The sequence below is a fragment of the Oryza sativa genome, chromosome 4 (genome assembly GCF_034140825.1).
Source record: "Oryza sativa Japonica Group chromosome 4, ASM3414082v1".
NCBI lineage: Eukaryota > Viridiplantae > Streptophyta > Magnoliopsida > Poales > Poaceae > Oryza > Oryza sativa.
Genome location: NC_089038.1, coordinates 8,431,090 through 8,451,224, shown reverse-complemented (window position 1 = coordinate 8,451,224; position 20,135 = coordinate 8,431,090). Strand labels below are relative to the sequence as shown.

The 20,135-nt window shown below is 41.7% G+C and overlaps 1 pseudogene; it reads left to right on the top strand.

The window, feature by feature from the left end:
• Positions 1-13,651: 13,651 nt before the first annotated feature.
• Positions 13,652-18,431, top strand: LOC136356153 (uncharacterized; annotated as a pseudogene).
• The last annotated feature ends 1,704 nt before the right edge of the window (positions 18,432-20,135 follow it).

The window sequence follows — 20,135 nt, the reverse complement described above, 5'->3', positions numbered from 1 at the left end:
TGGCTGAGCGTGCTGATGCGGACATCACTCCTTCGGATACACATGACAATCCTCCAACAGTCATTCAAGGACCGATAACAAGAGTTCACGCGCGACAATTGAATTTAGAGGTGAGCTCGTTCCTATGTTCTACTCTGTACGAATTCGAGAATAGATTGCTACCTAATGATTATATTGTGATTAGGAACAATAGATGGGACAAGGAGACATTTGGAGAAGGACTTAGAGCCATGGAGGATCAACGAGGACGTCCAAGTCAAGGTGGAGGCCCAAACCAAGTCGAACTCAAGTGCAATTCGATGTCCAGGACCAGTCTGCACTAAAACGGGCGCCCAGGTCGCATACGTGCTCGGATTAGGGCGTTCTTTATATGGATGGAAAGCTAAGAAGATAAACTTTCCAATTGTTTTTGTCCCACGTCCAAATTATTTCAGTGTCAACAGAAATCGAGCGAACAATTTGACGTCCAGAATCTGTCCCAGTGCTGCGTCAACGTATTTGGGCCTTTGGGCCGTGTATCATGTTGGAACCCATTAGGGGTGCATCGAGAGGGCGTTGCATGACCCTAAAATCTATATATCAGTACCCATTGTCATCTTAAGGGTTTGGACTTTTGCTTAGATTATTCTATCGAGAACAGTTTCGCCGCTAGATCGGTTTGTAAGACCCCAACTCGTGAGCTTAATCACTCACCTGCAATTTTGGTTGTATTCTATCTCGTTCTTGTTTGTGTTCTTCGATTGGCAAACAGGGATTAGCCTTCTCGGCAAGATCATCCGTGTTTCGACACGGGTGATAACCAGAGGAAACGTGGTGCTGTGATTGTGTGGCTCAAGAGCGTACGCGTTCAAGAAGCCGGATCGATTTGTGTCGCGACTCCACCCAAATCGTTGTTTATTAGAATCTGTCGGAAGATCGGGAACCCTAGTACACATCCACATCCTTACCATATTCAGTGGTTAAACGATTCCGGAAGAGCAAAGGTAGCACAGGTTTGTAGGGTTTCGTTTTCCATTGGCTCATATGCAGATTTTGTTGATTGTGATGTGGTTCCTATGCAAGATTGTTCACTTTTGTTGGGTCGTCCTTGGGAACATGATAATGATGCTACACACCATGGTAGGAGTAATAAATATACTTTTGTGCATAATGGAAAGAAAATTGCTTTGCTACCTTTGACCCCTGCTGAAATTGTATAAGCTGATAAAGAACGAGCTGCTAGTTTGAAACTTGATGAATCTAAAAATCAGCAAGTTGCTAAATCTGTTTTTCCACCTAAAAAGGATAAGCTTTCACCTAGCTCTAAGGTTGAGGGAATTAAGTTGAAGGGTGGTGTTATGCTTGCAACAAAATGTAACATTGCTGAAATTTCAGATGATGATATTTGCTATTCATGGATATGCAAAGAAGCTTTGGTTTCTCTAGATGATATTGCTAGTTCGATACCTCCTGCTGTTGCTAACCTTTTGCAGGAGTATGAGGATGTTTTTCCAGCTGAGATACCCCCGGGATTACCACCTATGAGAGGGATCGATCATCAAATTGATTTGATTCTGGGAGCATCATTGCCAAACTGAGCTACTTATCGAACCAACCCCAAGGAGACTAAGGAAATTCAGCGGCAAGTCCAAGATCTTTTGGACCGCGGGTATGAACATCAAAGCCTTAGTCCCTGTACAGTTCCTGTAATTTTGGTTCCTAAGAAAGATGGTTCTTGGCGAATGTGTGTTGATTGTAGAGCCATTAATAATATTACTATTCGATATCGTCATCCTATTCCTAGGTTAGACGACATGCTTGATGAGTTGTGTGGTTCTATAATTTTCACAAAGATTGACTTGCGTAGTGGCTATCACCAAATTAGAATGAAACTTGGAGATGAATGGAAAACGGCTTTCAAAACTAAATTTGGATTCTATGAGTGGTTAGTAATGCCTTTTGGTTTGACTAATGCACCTAGTACTTTCATGCGCTTAATGAATGAGATTTTAAGGCCTTTTATTGGACGGTTTCTGGTAGTTTACTTTGATGATATCTTGATTTACAGCAAGTCTTTGGATGAACACATAGATCATTTACATGCTGTTTTTAATGCTTTACGTGATGCACGTTTGTTTGCTAACCTTGAAAAGTGCATCTTTTGCACGGAACGAGTTTCTTTTCTTGGATATGTTGTTACTCCACAGGGAATTGAGGTGGATGAGACGAAAATTGAAGCCATAAAGAGTTGGCCGGTTCCCCAAACCATCACACAGGTGAGGAGTTTTCTTGGTCTTGCAGGATTCTATCACCTTTTCGTCAAAGATTTTAACACCTTTGCTGCACCATTGAATGAGTTGACGAAGAAAGTGGTGGTCTTCCATTGGGGAAAGACATAGGAGAAGTCGTTTGACACTTTGAAAGACAAGCTTACACACGCACCATTGCTACAACTTCCAAACAATGGTAAGACTTTTGAGTTAAAATGTGATGCTAGTGGAGTTGGCATTGGGGGTGTTTTGATGCAAGCTAGTAAGCCTGTTGCATACTTTAGTGAGAAGTGGCATGGTCTTGTTTTGAATTATTCCATATATGATAAGGAATTTAATGCTCGTGTACGTTCTTTAGAGACGTGGCGTCATTATTTGTGGCCTAAAGAATTTGTTATTCACTCCGATCATGAATAATGTGAGGAAAGATAATGTGATTGTTGATGCTTTGTCTAGGCGCTATACTTTCTTGTCCCAACTTGATTGTCGGATTTTTGGACTTGAATCAATTAAAGAACAATATGCGCTTGATCCTGATTTTAAAGAAGTGATGTTGAATTGCAAAGAGGGACGTACTTGGAACAAATTTGTGATCAATGGTGGATTTGTTTATAGAGCTAACCGTCTATGCATTCCAGTTGGTTCCGTTCATCTTTTGTTGATACAGGAAACGCATGGAGGAGGATTGATAGGACATTTTGGAGCTAAGAAGACGGAAGATGTTTTGGCCTTGCATTTCTTTTGGCTAAGGATGAGAAAAGATGTTGAGAGGTTCGTGGCACATTGCACCACTTGTCAGAAAGCTAAGTCTCGTTTGAATCCACATGGTCTGTATATGCCTCTTCTTGTACCTTCTATTCCTTGGGCAGATATTCCTATGGACTTTGTTTTGGGATTTCCTAGGACTAAGAGGGGGAGGGATAGCATTTTTGTTGTGGTCAAAAGTTTTTCTAAGATGGCGCATTTCATACCATGTCATAAAAGTGATGATGCTATTCATATTACTGATCTGTTTTTCCATGAGATTGTTCGCTTACATGGTATGCCTTCTACTATTATTTCAGATCGTGATGCAAAATTCTTAAGTCATTTTTGGCGCACACTATGGAAGCAGTTGGGTACAAAGCTATTGCTTTCTACAACATGTCACCCACAAACAGATGGACAAACGGAGGTAGTCAACCATACTTTGGGTACCATGTTGAGAGCTATTTTGAAGAAAAATTTAAAGATGTGGGAAGAATGTTTGCCTCATGTGGAGTTTGCATACAATCAGGAAACACATTCTACTACCAAGGTAAGTCCTTTTCAGATAGTGTATGGTTTCAACCCTCGTGCTCCTATTGATATCTTGCCTTTACCTACTAGTGAGAGGGTTCATAATGATTCTCAAGCACGTGTTGAATTTATTTTGAAAATGCATGAGACAACTAAGCACAACATTGAAAAGATGACTGAAAAGTATAGAATTGCTGGTAGTAAAGGTAGGCAAGAAGTTAAACTTGAACCGGGTGATTTATTTTGGTTGCACTTGAGAAAGGATAGATTTCCAGAATTGAGAAAGTCTAAGTTGACGCCTCGCGCTGATGGTCCTTTTAAAATTGCTGAGAATATTAATGATAATGCGTATAAACTTGAGTTGCCTCCCGAGTTTGGGGTTAGTCCCACGTTTAATATTTCAGATTTGAAGCCATACTTGGGAGAAGAAGATGAGCTTGAGTCGAGGACGACTTCAATTCAAGAGGGGGAGGATGATGCGGACTTCACTCCTTCGAATACACACGACAATCCTCCAATAGTCATTCAAGGACCGATAACAAGAGCTCGCGCGCAACAATTGACTTTAGAGGTGAGCTCGTTCCTATGTTCTTCTTTGTACGAATTCGAGAATAGATTGCTACCTAATGTTTATATTGTGATTAGGAACAATGGAGGGGACAAGGAAACATTTGGAGAAGGACTTACAGCCATGGAGGATCATCGAGGACGTCCATGTCAAGGTGGAGGCCCAAACCAAGTCGAACTCGGTGCAATTCAGAGTACAGGACCAGTCTGCACTAAAACGGGCACCCAGGTCGCATACGTGCTCGGATTAGGGCATTCTTTATATGGATGGAAAGCTAAGAAGATATAATTTCCAATGGTTTTGGTCCCACATCCAAATTCTTTCCGAGTCAACAGGAATCGACCGAACAAGTTGACGTCCAGAATCTGTCCTGGTGCTGCGTCACCGTATTTGGGCCTTTCGGCCGTGTATCGTGTTGGTACCCATTAGGGGTGCGTCGAGAGGGGGTTGCAAGACCCTAAACTCTATATATCAGTACCCACTGTCATCTTTAGGGTTTGGGGTTTTGCTTAGATTATTCTGTCGAGAACAGTTTCGCTGCTAGATCGGTTTGTAAGACCCCAACTCATGAGCTTAATCATTCATCTGCAATTTTGGTTATATTCTATCTCATTCTTGTTTGTGTTCTTCGATTGGCAAACAGGGATTAGCCTTCTCGGCGAGGTCATCCGCATTTCGACACGGGTGATAACCAGAGGAGACGTGGTGCTGCGATTGCGGGGCTCAAGAGTGTGCGCGTTCAAGAAGCCGGATCGATTTGTGTCGCGACTATGCCCAAATCGTTGTTTATCAGAATCTTTCGGCAGATCGGGAACCCTAGTGCACATCACGTGCTTTCAATGCTTGTGGTGGAGTACTCTCGGAATTATTCACTCTACTATTGCCTCAGGATGTGATCGGGATTATGTTGCATGTTGAAACCAAGGGGGACTTAAGAGATTCAATCTTTTTCGCACTAATGGAGGACATGAATCCTAGGAAAATTATCTATGGTATAGTCTATTAAAAATAGAACTTCTAATGAGAAATTCTACTGCTAAAGTCAAGCCTATTAATAGAAGCTTCATCACACACTATATTGTGCGGGACAAGAAAGAAAGAGTCGAAGCCATGGATATCGTTGCACGACTACCAATGATTCCATAGGAAATCCAAAATATAGAAAACAATAAGCTTGAAGTAGAGCAAGTCATGGATTTCACCAGTGAGCCTTTGTTTCTGTCTATCATGGCTGCCACCATAGTGACCATAGAAACTAAAATAGAAAAGGTAGTTACTTGTCTATTCCAACGTAAATGAACAAAGTCACTTGAGATATCTACCTCTTTTTCTATGTTAGTTTCTACGGTCACCATGGTGGGCAGCCATCACGATGAGGCATGAGCGATTGTTGTTCTTCCAGCTGCACCCTCCTCATATTTTCAAGAACGTGGATTTGGTTCTGAAGATGAACTCTATGGTTGTATGTATGCCAACAGTATCTACTTCAAGCCTTTTGATTTCCATATTTGGATTTCCTAGGGAATCGCAAAAAATCTTGCAGCCATATCCACGTATTTGAGCCTTTGACTCTTTCTTTTGTTATCCCATATAATATAGAGTGCGCTGAAGCTTCTATTTATAGGCTCATCTATTCTTTAGCAGAAGAATTTCTTATCAAAAGTCCTTTATTACAAAGAAGAATGAATCCCCTCCTCCCTCCCTCCCTGATGTTAACATACGGCTTAATATCGATCACATACTAAGGCAATAATAGAGCGAATAATTATGAGAGCGCTTCACTACGAGTAGTGCTCGATCACATGCTGAGGCAATAATAGAGCGAATAGTTCTGATAGTACTTCATCATGAGCAGCGAAAGCATGCAGAACCGATCCTCACTTTGACACCAACCAGATCAGGGAGGGTCCAAGCTAGTGGTGGGGTTAGGCATCTAGAAAGCTAGACTAAATCTCATTTTAGTTTATGTTTGGATATCATCTGGAATTTCAATAACTAATCAAAATAAGATAGAGAGAGAGAGAGAAACTCACATCCCAACATTGAGCAGAGGAGGGATTCGGGGACTGAATCCGAGCACAAACTGGATTGGGGATCCAGGCAAAGAGCGAGCAGCCAAGAACTCACCATTCACGAGCACAACATACCGTTGTCACCAATGACGTCAACCTGTCAATGATGGCGAGCTAGTCCCAATGCCGCATCGACGCCACTGCCACGGATGTGGATGGATGGATGGAATCATGGAGGAAGTTGGCGGCAACGCGTGGGAAGCCGAGGAGGCCGGTGAGGCGGTGCTGCAGGCGTAGAGGAAGGAGGCAGAGAGGGGTTGGTTGTGGACCGGAGGAAGCGGCGATCGAGGAGGAATCGGATGCTGATGTTTATGATTCCAAGGGCTTGTTTGGGGAGCTTTTAGTTGCTACAGCTTCTTCCAGAATCAGAAACCCCCCTAAACAGCCCAGCTTTTAGTTCAGATTCTAAAAGGCTATAGTTATAGAATCCAGAAAATGAACTAGTAGCCAGGAGTTGGAAAACTAGACCTCCGTAATAACACCAAGCAAATCATGGAAGATCAAATTCATAGCTCTTTAATAAGTTGCCCCGGCATTTTTCAATCCAAAAGTCATGACAACCCACTCAAAAAGACCAACAGAGCCAGGACATATAAAGGCCGTTTTTGAAGCATCTTCTTCGGCCATAAATCTTTGATTGTAACCAACATTACCATCAAGAAAACTAAAAATACATATAAAGGTCGTTTTTGAAGCATCTTCTTCAGCCATAAATCAAAGTCTTTGATTGTAACCAACATTACCATCAAGAAAACTAATAATTTTATGTCCCGAAGGATCATTAATAAGCATATCGGCTATAGGCATAGGATACTCATGTAACATCCCTCCCTCCAAAACCGCGTAGCCAGCCCATCCGACGGGCGGGTCCACTTACACATACCACCCCGCTTAGCCTTTCGTCCTCGCTTCGTGTAAAAGGGTTAACCCAGGAATGATATGGTTGGAGGGATGAGGCCTTATAAGTTGGTTCCACCCTTACTAGACTAGCAATGTGGTACTAAATATGCGCACACAGCTCACATAGGACACACAAGCCTTATCTAATTGGACTAGGATGTCACATACACCCCCCCTCCCCCTTCAAAGGACCCGACATCCCCGCTGGTCCAACTTACCCAGCCACACAGGCATATAGGCAAAAGTCTAGGAACACACCCCCTCTTAGCGCACGTCTGTATGTCTAGTGCCTCTGATAAGTAAAAAAAACACGTTTTGATAAGTCAATTGACAAAACTGTCTTTGATTGCCTCTGTTTGTTGAAAAGGTGGTTATTTTACAAAGTACTGTATAGGCTATTTTATAGAAAATAAATTTTAAAATTTTAAAAAAAGGAAATTTGCTAAAAAAAGGAAAATTTTGAAATTCCTAAAAAAATCCAGAAATTGCTTCTTTACCATTTAAAAAAAAATCTTGTTTAATTTAATCCTTTTGGGAGTCGTCTTTTCCTTAACTTGCTTGTGCAATCAACTTGAATCAATGCATTAACTCTCTCTCTCCCTCTTATCATGTGTTCTCTAGAAGCCACTTCGTCAACCAGAAAGTTTGATCAGTGTAGTAGGATTCATCAGGGAGCTGAGGATGATGGTGTTTGCCATAAGATATGATGTTACCCCGGAGTATAGCCAAATTCCCCATGACCGTAACGAGGAGGTGTCGTGTTCGCGTGACGCTGATCAGTGATCGTGAAGACCTTCCGTCAATGATGTTTGAAGCTTGGAGGAAGAAACTATCCACACGCTCATCAGGAGGCAGCTTTGGTGGCCATTGGAGAACTTCGTCACCACTTTGATGAGGAGTTGGAGCTCGCCGCCGGTTGCCATTCGTCGTCACCCGTCGACGAGCTCCAACTCCTCATCAAAGCGGTGACGAAGCTCTCCAATGGCCACCAAAGCTGCCTCCTAACGAGTGTGCAGATAGTTTCTTCCTCCAGCTTCAAACATCATTGACGGAAGGTCTTCACGATCACTGATCAGCGTCACGTGAACACGACACTCTCCTCGTTACGGTCATGGGGAATTTGGCTATACTCCGGAGCAACGCCATATCCTATGGCAAACGCCATCATCCTCAGCTCCCTGGGGAATCCTACTACACTGATCAAATTTTATGGCTGACAAAGTGGCGTATAGAGAACACATGATAAGAGAGAGCACATGATAAGAGAGAGGGTTAATGTATTGATTCAAGTTGACTGCAGAAATTAAGGAAAAGACGACTCCCAAAATGATTAAATTAAACAGGATTTTTTTAAAAAAAACAATAAAGAAGCAATCTCCGAATATTTTTTTTAGGAATTTCAAAATTTTCCTTTTTCTTAGGAAATTTTGAATTTTTTTTAATTTTCGAAATTTCTTTTAAAAAATAGCCTATACAGTACTTTGTAAATAACCACTTTTTCAACAAACAGAGGCAATTAAAGACAGTTTTGTTAATTGACTTATGAAAATGTGTTTTTTTGAAAAAAAAAAACACAAACTAAGGTCTACTAAAGCACTGTACAATATCATCATTAAAAGGGATGAGTAGTAATAGTGCCAATTTGATGTTACCGATACAGTAATAAGCTAAAAAAAATTTTAGAAAACATATTTTGCAGGAAAGGGATTGATAATATTTCTATAAATAACCTTGCATTGCATGTGCCGTCAACTTGATTAATTTATAAGAGGAAGAGATCAGAATGCTAAACAGTAAAAAAAATTAGAAAACATCTTTTGCAGGAAAGTGATTGACAGTATTTCTATAAATAACCTTGCATGTGTCATCAACTTAATTATGTTATAAGAGAAAGAGATCAGAATGCTAAACAATTTTTTTTTTTAGAAAACATCTTTTGCAGGAAAGGGATTGACAGTATTTCTATAAATAACCTTTTGCATGTGCTGTCAACTTAATTAATTCATAAGAGAAAGAGAGAAGAACAGTTCTACTTTTTCAAAATTTTGAAGGCTTCTTAAGATTTACCATTTGGCTTGTCCTATGGTCAAGGTGGCTCTGGCTCTGATACCAACTTGTCACGCCCGGAAATCCACTAGAACAACTCATTTGCGTAAATAGCATTTAATAAACTTTAGAGAATTTAGTAAAACAGTTGTAATAGATAAACAATATTAAATAAACACTATACAACATACCCGTTGCATAGGCCCAACCAAACCTGAACAACAAGCCCCGAACAAGCCTCGATCATACAGATCAAACCTCCAAACCAAAAATTAACCATTCCAAACCAGGAGTTACACTAATCATCATTTATCACACTATTATTATTAATGAGTAGTGTGGAACTAATCACGAAAAACATTGTTAGACCAGCCCATAACCGTGAGCACGATTATTCGAATAGGTTTACTCTGGCCAGAGATGTACCACTATTCCTACAAGACACGATTTCACACATGTTGCCATGCCCCGAAGTACCACCACTGCACTCCAAAGGAGGAAATCATGACAATACCCTTCGCATAACACAATTCACTACAGTGCACCATTCCCGGAACCTAGTCACCCCCTTTTAGCCAAGGAATGGACTCCCTAGCGACCCCCGTGGGCTTACCTCCGCCACTTCACAGTCAGATACTCTGCAATGAACCACGCTATATAAAAGCTAAAGCCATTGCCCATGCTAGCTTGTGGATGATACGGTTAATGTTTCATAACAGTAGCTCACGAACCGGTCCTTAATTGTCATGAGCACGACCATCAAAATTATGTGCACACAACCCGCCATTATCAAGTTATAGTTGACAATTAATTAATTAACCAATCACAATTGACCATCGTGAGCCACCATTAAATACCCATCATTAAGTAATACTGAAGCATTAGTTATCCCAATCATGTGCTAATGTTTCTAAGCATGGCTAATCAAATTATAACCCAAGATATCAAGGAATATGGTAATCAATGCAAAGTGGCCATAACAAAGGAATAAGTTCACACCACCCGGTGACATTCGAAAATAAATGCACATTTGAAATAAATAGAGAATATGGTAATCAATGCAAAGTGGCCATAACAAAGGAATAAGTTCATACCACCCGGTGACATTCGAAAATAAATGCACATTTGAAATAAATAGAGAATTTAAATATAGAATCAACATGCTCAAAGGAATTGTTTTTGGGATCTGTATAACCTGCCTTGCAATAATCGGACTTCAATTAGTCTTCTGAAATACTTCCGACGCACTTGTGAACCTTTGAAACGACGGAAACGACAGCAAACACACAAAACGAGGAAAAGACTAACTCCAAATAAACAGTAAATAAAAAGTAAACAAACACATAGATCATGATTTTAGATGAATTACGAGACTTGAACGGCCTCATTCCGACTTCATATGATTTAGTTATGAATTTTAGAAGATTTAATTCAATTAAACCTATTTAATAAACTTTTAAAACAATTTATAGATAACTTTAATATATAGATCTTTATTTTATACAACCTTTGCAACTTAAACCACATTAATCCGATTTACCATGAATTAGATATGAATTTTCTAAGATTAAACAACTTTTAACCATTAACAGAAATTATATTGGAATTATGACGCAATAAAGAATTAATTTTAAAAAGGGAAAAGAATTATTGCGTCATCAAGGATCGGTATCAAGGATCGGTCCACTGTAAACCGGTTCACAGAAGCGGTCCACGGAACCGACGGCCGAGATCTAGTTGACCTAAAATTGACCGGATCGGATGGCGGAGATTGATCCGATCTACCACGTGGCGGCAGCTAACGGGACGCTGACATCAGCGATGACATCGTAGCCGGCGGTGGCTCGGAACCCTATGGTCGCTGGGGATCTAGAGCACGGCGGTGCAAACCGAGGGCACCGGAGGAAAGAGCACGACGAAGGGAGCTTACCGAGGGGCGGCGCGACGAGAAACAGTGATGGGAGACGGCCGGCGACGGTGCTCCGGCGGCGAGGTTAAAGAGGTGGCGGGCTCGGGTTGACGGCGGCGACGGCGTTCCGGCGAGGTACGGCAGCAACTGAGGGGTAGACGGCCTTCACCTTGCTCTTGCAAACCCAACGGAGGCCACGATGACCGAAGGCGGCGACTACGGCGACTGCTAGGAGCGGCTACCGGCGGCGGAGAGAGACAGCCGAGCTCGGGGAGAAGGATTTAGGGCACGGGAGCTCGAGCTAAGGGTTGGATTAGGAAGAGGAGGGCATGGGGGTTCTATTTATAGACACGGGAGAGAGATCGGGCTTGGAACGCAAGGAATCGCGCCAGGAAAACCTAGGGTTTAGTTGGAGAGATTAGCTCAATTCCGCGTTGATTTCTTCGGGATAAGGTCCGCTTTTGGGGGGAAACGGAAGATAAAGATAAGGGGAATATTTCCCCTCAACAAATTCAAGGAACGGCCGAGAGAATCGAGCGAATCGGGCGGAGGACGGAGGCGTCGGGCGGCACTGGGTCGGACACGGGAGGCCTGCTGAAGCTTGAAGACGACACTGTAGCTTGGGGAGATAAAGCAGACTTTTTCCTGAACTTCCATTTCCTTGCTTGGGCCGGCTGAGAGAGAGGGACCAAGTTAGACTTGCGCAGAGAAAAGGGAAGGAAAGGCTGCTGGATCGGCTGGGCTGAGAGAGAGTTGGGCCAGATTAAGCCCAAAACTTTGGAAAGGATTTTGATTTCCTTTTTTATTTAAATAATTACTGAAGTATTCTTTGTATTATTAAAATTAGTAATTGAGCTTTGAAAAATCTGAGATAATTCCAGAGAGTATAATTAGTCATGGAGAATTTAATAAAAATTAAATACATCCATTCTTTATATTTAGGAAATTTTATTTCCCACATTTAGCTTCACTTGTAAATTAATGAACATTTAATATAAATTCTAAAAATAATTTGTTAAATAATCTATAAATCCTAAAACAAAAATCAGGATGTGACAGCTCATCTTTTGGAGTGGCTCCATTAAGATCCATAAAATCAATGCAAACCCGGATTTTTCCAAAATCTTTCTTCTTAACGGGCACAATGTTAGAAACCCACCCCGCATACCTGCATGGACGAATAAAATCCGCTTCCAACAACCAATTAATTTCTTCTTTAATCCGCTCAAATATAGTAGAATTAAAGCGACGCGGGTGTTGCTTATGAGGCATAAACCCAGACTTAATGGGCTTCTAAGTTTTGATTTATAAACATCAGCCTAGTCACAGAGCCATCCGCAATATCAACTTGTTCCATTGGGTCGGCCGACGTGAAACCTTTGTCCTAATTTATCAAGCTCATCAAAATCATCAATAGCTTCATAGGTATCGGTCATATAAGCCGATATTGCTCAACACGATGTTTTAACCACTCTAAATAATTAGCATCCATTGATAAAAATGAGTAAATTCTCTGTGTACCCCTAAAAACTCACTCAATCCCTTCCGTACCCCTGAAATTTACTCGATCTCTTCTATACCCCTGAAATTTTAACTTGATCCCTTCCATGCCCCTACCGTTACATTTTCTATCATTTCACTATTACGTTTGGTTGCAAATGTATTTTTTGCCCTTGATACTTTAGGTTTAAATATAAACTTAAAAAACGATTGAAAATTTTGTTTGATGCGCACAGTATGTGCATTTTATGAAACTAATGAGAATAAATAAATAGTGCAGAAAATTTTGACATAAATTTTGGAAATAAAATAAATGAAATAAATTAAATTTTTATTTGAAATAAAATTAAATTCCGGTACTACTAACCATTGTTGCTGTTCTTGCTGTTTGCCAACGCCTTTTACATAACAAAGTAAGAACATGTAAGAACTCGTTTGCACAAGTTTGGTAGAAGTGGAGATGGACAACACCTAGCTCCAATAGTTGATAGGACATATTTCTTGTGAATTGTTTCTTCCCATTAACCATGACAGGAGGATCGGGGGAGCACCCTCAACATTCACCACGTACGAGGGGCATCATACAACATTTTGAGCGCCAAGTGAGGGAGCATGCAGAAGGCCTTGATGAGGATGTTAGGGTCGCCAATGATCGCCTTGGTCAATTGGAGGCTGCTCAAATTGACACCAACTCCAAGCTTTCCTCATTGGAGAGGTCCCTTGTGGCTGTGAACACTTCTCTTGCAGGTATCTTGAATACGTTGGAGAGAATGGGCCAAGATGGTCATGATGGATCGGCTAGGCACAACCACAATGGCCATGATACTAATAGCAGCATCGCAGCAAGGGAAGAACTGGAGTACGCTGCTGACACCGAGCATGATGAGGAGTTACTTGGTCGTCCACAAAGACAACAGCGCCGGCAGCGCCATGGCATGGGCGCTCCACCACGGCGGGAGGTACGTGATAATGATGATTCTTTAGGCAAGATCAAGTTTACCATTCCTTGCTTTGATGGAAAATATGACCCTGATGCATATCTTACTTGGGAGTTAGCCATTGATCAGAAATTTGCTTGCCATGATTTTCCTGAGAATAAACGTGTTAGGGCTGCTACTAGTGAGTTTACTGATTTTGCATCCATTTGGTGGAGTGAATTTGTTCGTTCCAATCCAAATAACACTCCCCAAACCTGGGATGCAATGAAAAGAGTCATGCGAGCTAGATTTGTTCCTTCATATCATGCACGTGATTTGCTGCACAAATTGCAGCAACTTAGACAGGGAAACAAATCTGTAGAGGAGTATTATCAAGCTTTGCAAACAGGAATGCTTCGTTGTGGATTGGTAGAAAATGATGATGCTGGTATGGCTAGATTCATGGGTGGGCTGAACCGAGAAATTCAAGACATTCTAGCCTACAAAGAATATAATTCAATTAATCGTTTGTTTCATCTTGCTTGTAAAGCTGAAAGGGAAGTACAGTGACGAAGAGCTAGCTTCAGGACTAACATTTCTGCAGGTCGTGCTAGCTCTTGGACACCTTCCAACACTGCTGCACCGTCAACTCGAGCAGCAGCACCATCGTCCTCAAGCAACAAGCTGCGTCCCTCTACAACAAACTCTACACCATGCCCGAGTGAACCAACAAGAGGGGTTGCTGCTACACCTTCCAAGAGCTCATCATCAGTAGCATCATTAGGAAGGACAAGAGATATTCAGTGCCTACGCTGCAAGGGCTATGGTCACGTGCGCAAGGACTGCCCAAGCACTCGTGTAATGATCGTGAGAGCTGATGGTGGGTACTCCTCCGCTAGTGATTTAGATGAAGAAACCTATGCTTTGCTTGCAACTAACAATACAGGGGAAGGTGACGCGCCCCACCAAGATGAGGAACACATTGGGGCTGAAGCTGCAGAGCACTATGAGAGCCTCGTGGTGCAGCGAGTGCTAAGCGCACAAATGGAAAGGGCTGAACAGAATCAGCGCCACACCTTGTTTCAAACCAAGTGTGTGATCAAGGAACGCTCTTGCCGCGTGATCATATATGGAGGAAGCTGCAATAATTTGGCTAGTGCTGAAATGGTGGAGAAACTTGCATTGAGCACACAGCCACATCCGCAGCCCTACTATATTCAATGGCTTAATAGCAGCGGCAAGGTAAAGGTAACACGATTGGTAAGAGTACATTTTGCCATTGATTCTTATCATGATTCAATCAACTGTGATGTTGTGCCTATGCAAGCATGTTCTATGTTATTAGGTAGGCCATGGCAGTTTGATAAAGATTCTTTACACTTTGGCAAATCCAATCAATACTCCTTTGTGCATAATGGAAAAAAACTTGTGTTACATCCAATGTCTCCTGAAGTTATTTTAAAGGATGAACTTGCTAGAGCTAGTAAACAAAAAAAATCAAGAGCATACTAGGAGTGAGCATCTTATTGCGGCTAATGAACTTGAGAAGCATAAGAACAAACCCACCAACTCTGTTCAAAATAATAAAAATGAGATTAAGCTAAAGAGATCTTGTTTCATTGCAACAAAATCAGATTTGGATGAAGTTGACACTGACACTGTTGTTTGCAATGCTTTGGTTTGCAAAGAAACCTTATTTCCAATTGAGGATACTCCTATTTCTTTGCCTCCTCCGGTCACTAACCTTTTGCAGGAGTATGCTGATATTTTCTCAAAGGAGGTTCCACCGGGGCTGCCACCAATTCGAGGGATTGAGCACCAAATTGACCTCATTCCTGGGGCCTCTCTGCCAAACCGTGCGCCATACAGGACCAACCCGGAGGAAACAAAGGAGATTCAGCGTCAAGTGCAAGAGTTACTCGACAAGGGGTATGTGCGTGAGTCTCTTAGTCCTTGTGCTGTCCCCGTGCTTTTAGTTCCTAAGAAAGATGGCTCATGGCGCATGTGTGTGGATTGTAGAGCAATTAACAACATCACAATCAGATATCGTCATCCTATACCTAGGCTAGATGATATGCTTGATGAATTGAGTGGTTCACTTGTGTTCTCCAAAATTGATTTGCGTAGTGGTTACCACCAGATTCGCATGAAGTTAGGAGATGAATGGAAAACAGCTTTTAAAACTAAATTCAGCCTATATGAGTGGTTAGTCATGCCCTTTGGTCTCACTAATGCACCCAGTACTTTCATGAGATTAATGAATGAAGTTTTACGTGCTTTTATTGGCAGATTTGTGGTGGTATATTTTGATGGCATTCTCATATATAGCAGATCAATAGAGGATCATCATGGTCATTTGCGTGCTGTTTTTGATGCTCTACGAGATGCACGTTTATTTGGTAACCTTGAGAAGTGCACATTTTGCACAGATCGAGTCTCTTTTCTTGGCTATGTTGTGACTCCGCAGGGAATTGAAGTAGATCAGGCCAAGGTTGAAGCCATACATAGCTGGCCGGTTCCAACAACGATCACACAAGTGAGAAGCTTTCTAGGACTTGCTGGGTTCTACCGCCGCTTTGTGAAGGATTTTAGCACCATTGCAGCCCCACTACATGAGCTTACCAAGAGAAATGTCACATTCACTTGGGCTGCAGCACAAAGGAATGCATTCGACACTTTGAAAGATAAGTTAACACACGCTCCTTTACTCCAACTTCCTGATTTCAACAAAACTTTTGAGCTTGAATGTGATGCTAGTGGAATTGGATTGGGTGGTGTGTTGTTACAAGAAGACAAACCTGTAGCATATTTCAGCGAGAAATTGAGTGGGCCTAGTTTGAATTATTCTACTTATGATAAGGAATTGTTTGCTCTAGTGCGAACATTGGAAACATGGCAGCATTATTTATGGCCCAAAGAATTTGTTATACACTCTGATCATGAATCTTTGAAACACATTCGAAGTCAAGCAAAACTTAACCGTAGGCATGCTAAATGGGTTGAATTTATTGAATCTTTTCCATATGTCATCAAACATAAGAAGGGAAAAGAAAATGTCATTGCTAATGCTTTGTCTAGACGTTACACAATGCTATCCCAACTTGACTTCAAAATTTTTGGCTTAGAAACAATAAAAGAGCAATATGCGCACGATGATGATTTTAAAGATGTGTTGTTGAATTGCAAGGAGGGAAGGACTTGGAACAAATTCGTTCTCACCAATGGGTTTGTGTTTAGAGCTAATAAGTTATGCATTCCAGCTAGCTCCGTGCGTATGCTATTATTGCAGGAAGCGCATGGTGGAGGGCTGATGGGACACTTTGGTGTGAAGAAGACGGAGGATATCCTTGCTAATCATTTCTTTTGGCCCAAGATGAGGAGAGACGTGGAGAGGTTCGTTGCTCGCTGCACAACATGCCAAAAAGCTAAGTCACGCCTTAACCCTCATGGTTTGTATATGCCTTTGCCTGTTCCTAGTGTGCCTTGGGAGGATATTTCTATGGACTTTGTTTTAGGGCTGCCTAGAACAAAGAAGGGGAGGGACAGTATCTTTGTTGTTGTAGATAGATTTTCTAAGATGGCACATTTCATACCTTGTCATAAGAGTGATGATGCTACACATGTTGCTGAGTTGTTCTTTCGTGAGATTGTTCGCTTGCATGGAGTGCCAAACACCATAGTTTCTGATCGCGATATAAAATTCCTTAGTCATTTTTGGAGAACCTTGTGGGCTAAGTTGGGGACTAAACTTTTATTTTCTACTACATGTCACCCCCAAACTGATGGACAAACTGAGGTGGTGAATAGAACATTGTCTACAATGCTTAGGGCTGTTTTGAAAAAGAATATTAAAATGTGGGAAGAATGTTTGCCTCATGTTGAGTTTTCTTATAACCGTTCACAACATTCTACTACTAAGAAGTGCCCTTTTGAGATTGTTTATGGCCTTCTACCCCGTGCTCCAATTGATCTTTTGCCCCTCCCAACTTCAGAAAGAGTGAACTTTGATGCAAAACATCGCGCTGAATTGATGTTAAAACTGCATGAGACCACTAAGGAGAACATAGAGCGCATGAATATTAAGTATAAACTTGCTGGGAGCAAAGGAAAGAAACATGTTGCTTTTGAACCTGGTAATTTGGTTTGGTTGCATTTGAGAAAAGATAGGTTCCCTAATTTGAGAAAATCTAAGTTGCTACCTAGAGCTGATGGTCCTTTCAAAGTGCTACAAAAGATTAATGACAATGCATACAAGCTTGAGCTACCTGCCGATTTTGGGGTTAGCCCCACGTTTAACATTGCAGATTTAAAGCCATATTTGGGAGAAGAAGATGAGTTAGAGTCGAGGACGACTCAAATGCAAGAAGGGGAGGATGATGAGGACATCCCTTCCAACGATACAACCACGCCTATTGCACAGCAAGGACCAATGACTAAAGCTCGAGCTCGTGAACTTAATTATCAGGTAAAGTCATTCCTAGCTAATCATACAAGTTCTTCTCAGAATTGGGTGCTACTAAATGGTTGTTGTGATCTACTTGTTGTTAGGAATATGGGAGAGGAACCAGATCGCAAGCAGCACTAGCAGCGCTGATTTGATGAAGTCAATGCTCTTCACTCCGGAGGGCAAACGGGGCAAATGAGTACTTGTTGGAAAGATCTCGTCGTCTACTTTCAGCTATGTGTGGCCTCACCATCAAATTTGACCCAGGCTGCTCAGAATGACGAAAATAGTTCTTTACATCAGAAACTTGGGCTTGGGCCTTGTATCTTTACAGCCCATTAGGGGTCCACAAAACCTAGGGTTTGCTCCCACCTCCTCTCCTGGTCATTCCTCCACCTATATAAACTCCTAGCAGCCACCATTTTGCATTTTGGGTTTTGTTTTGATGTAAGTTTAGCTGCAGCTACTTCCTTGTACTCGCGTGTGTCGGCTAGACCACCCGGATACTTGTATTCAGAACCCCATTTTGGTTTGTTTCAGTTTCATCATTTGACAAGTGCCGTGAGCTGTTTCCTTGTCAACTTGTTCTTGCTTGTTCTTCGATTGCTTGCAGGTTCAAGGTTGTTCTTGGCACGGCAAGAACAGCAACAACGTGGAGTCGGTGTACCGGTTGCTAAGGCGCAGCACCCCTGTGGTAGTTGTAGTCGGACCGCCAACGTCGTGTCCTCCCTCAAATTGAAGTTTATCCTCCTCTCATCGAAAGATCGGGAACCCCCGTTGCTGCATGTCACGCCCGGAATTTCTATCCAAAATTCCAAACGCTTACATGTGTGTGAACCCTCGTCCAGGAATCAGCCGAGGCACACAATAACAAATTGATAATAGAGTACAATTATTACTCTAATTAATAAGCGAATATAATGTCATTACAGAGGTAGATAGTTCCTCTCAATCAATAAAGATCTAAGCAGCGGAAAAATAAAATAAACGGCGCAGACGGCTCCACTCCACAGGCAGCTTGACCAGGGCTACACCTAATCCTCCCCACCATCAGCCTCATTGTAGAACTCTTCCTCTGATGAATGATTGCAAGGTGAGTATATGACATACTCAGCAAGCCACGCAGCAAATATGCAAGTGCACAGGATAACAAAGGATGGCATAGTAGGGTTTCATTTGCAAAAGCAGCATTTAACAAACATTTGAGAATTTAATAAAACAGTTAAGTAATAATTAAACAATATTAAATCAACGCTATACAACATACCCTGTTGTATAGGCCCAACCATTCTGAACAACCATCCCGGTTGCACAGTTCTATCTCCAAACCAGGAATGTACCATTCCAAACCAGGAGCTAATCAAATTATCACCAGTTATAGCATCATTTACTATGGTGAGAAGGGTGAGACTAATCACGAAAGACATTGTTAGACCCGCCCATAACCGCGGGCACGGCTATTCGAATAGTTTTACTCTGATCAGAGGTGTACCACTGTACCCACAAGACACAACCCCACATCATGTCACCATGTGCCTCAATACCACCACGGTACCTCGGAAAGGAGTTGTGACAATACCTCTCGTACAACACAATCCACTGCAGTGCACCTTTCCTGGATCATAATCACCCCCTTATAAAACAAGGCATGGACTCCCCAGCGAACCCCCGTGGGCTTATCTCCGCCACTTCTCAGTCTGGTGCTCCGCAATGAACCATGCTATACAAAAGGTAAAGCCGTTGCCCACGCTGGCTTGTGGTTGGCACGGTAAATGTTTCACAACCGAAACTCGTGAACCGGTCCTTAATTGTCATGAGCACGACCATCAAAACCATGTGCTCACAACCCACCATTATCAGGTTTTAGTTGGCACATTAATTAATTAATCAATCACGATTGTCCATCGTGAACTATCATTAAGCCATCATTAAATAATAGTGAGTCATAAGTTATCCCAAAAGTGAGCTAATGTTTCTAAGCAGGGCTAAGCAATTATATCTAATATCTAGTTGAACCAATATATATAAAGCTCAACTAGTCAAGTTATATTAACCCAAGGTATCAAGGAATAAAGTAATCAAGAACAAAAGGGCTATAACAAACAATAGGTTAATTCCATCCAATGACATTCGAAAATAAATGCAATATTTGAATAGAAACAATAGCTTTAAATAGGATCAACATGCTCAAAGGGTTGTTTGGGATCTGTGTGACTTGCCTTGCTGGCCTTGGAACTCTTCAAAATCTTCTC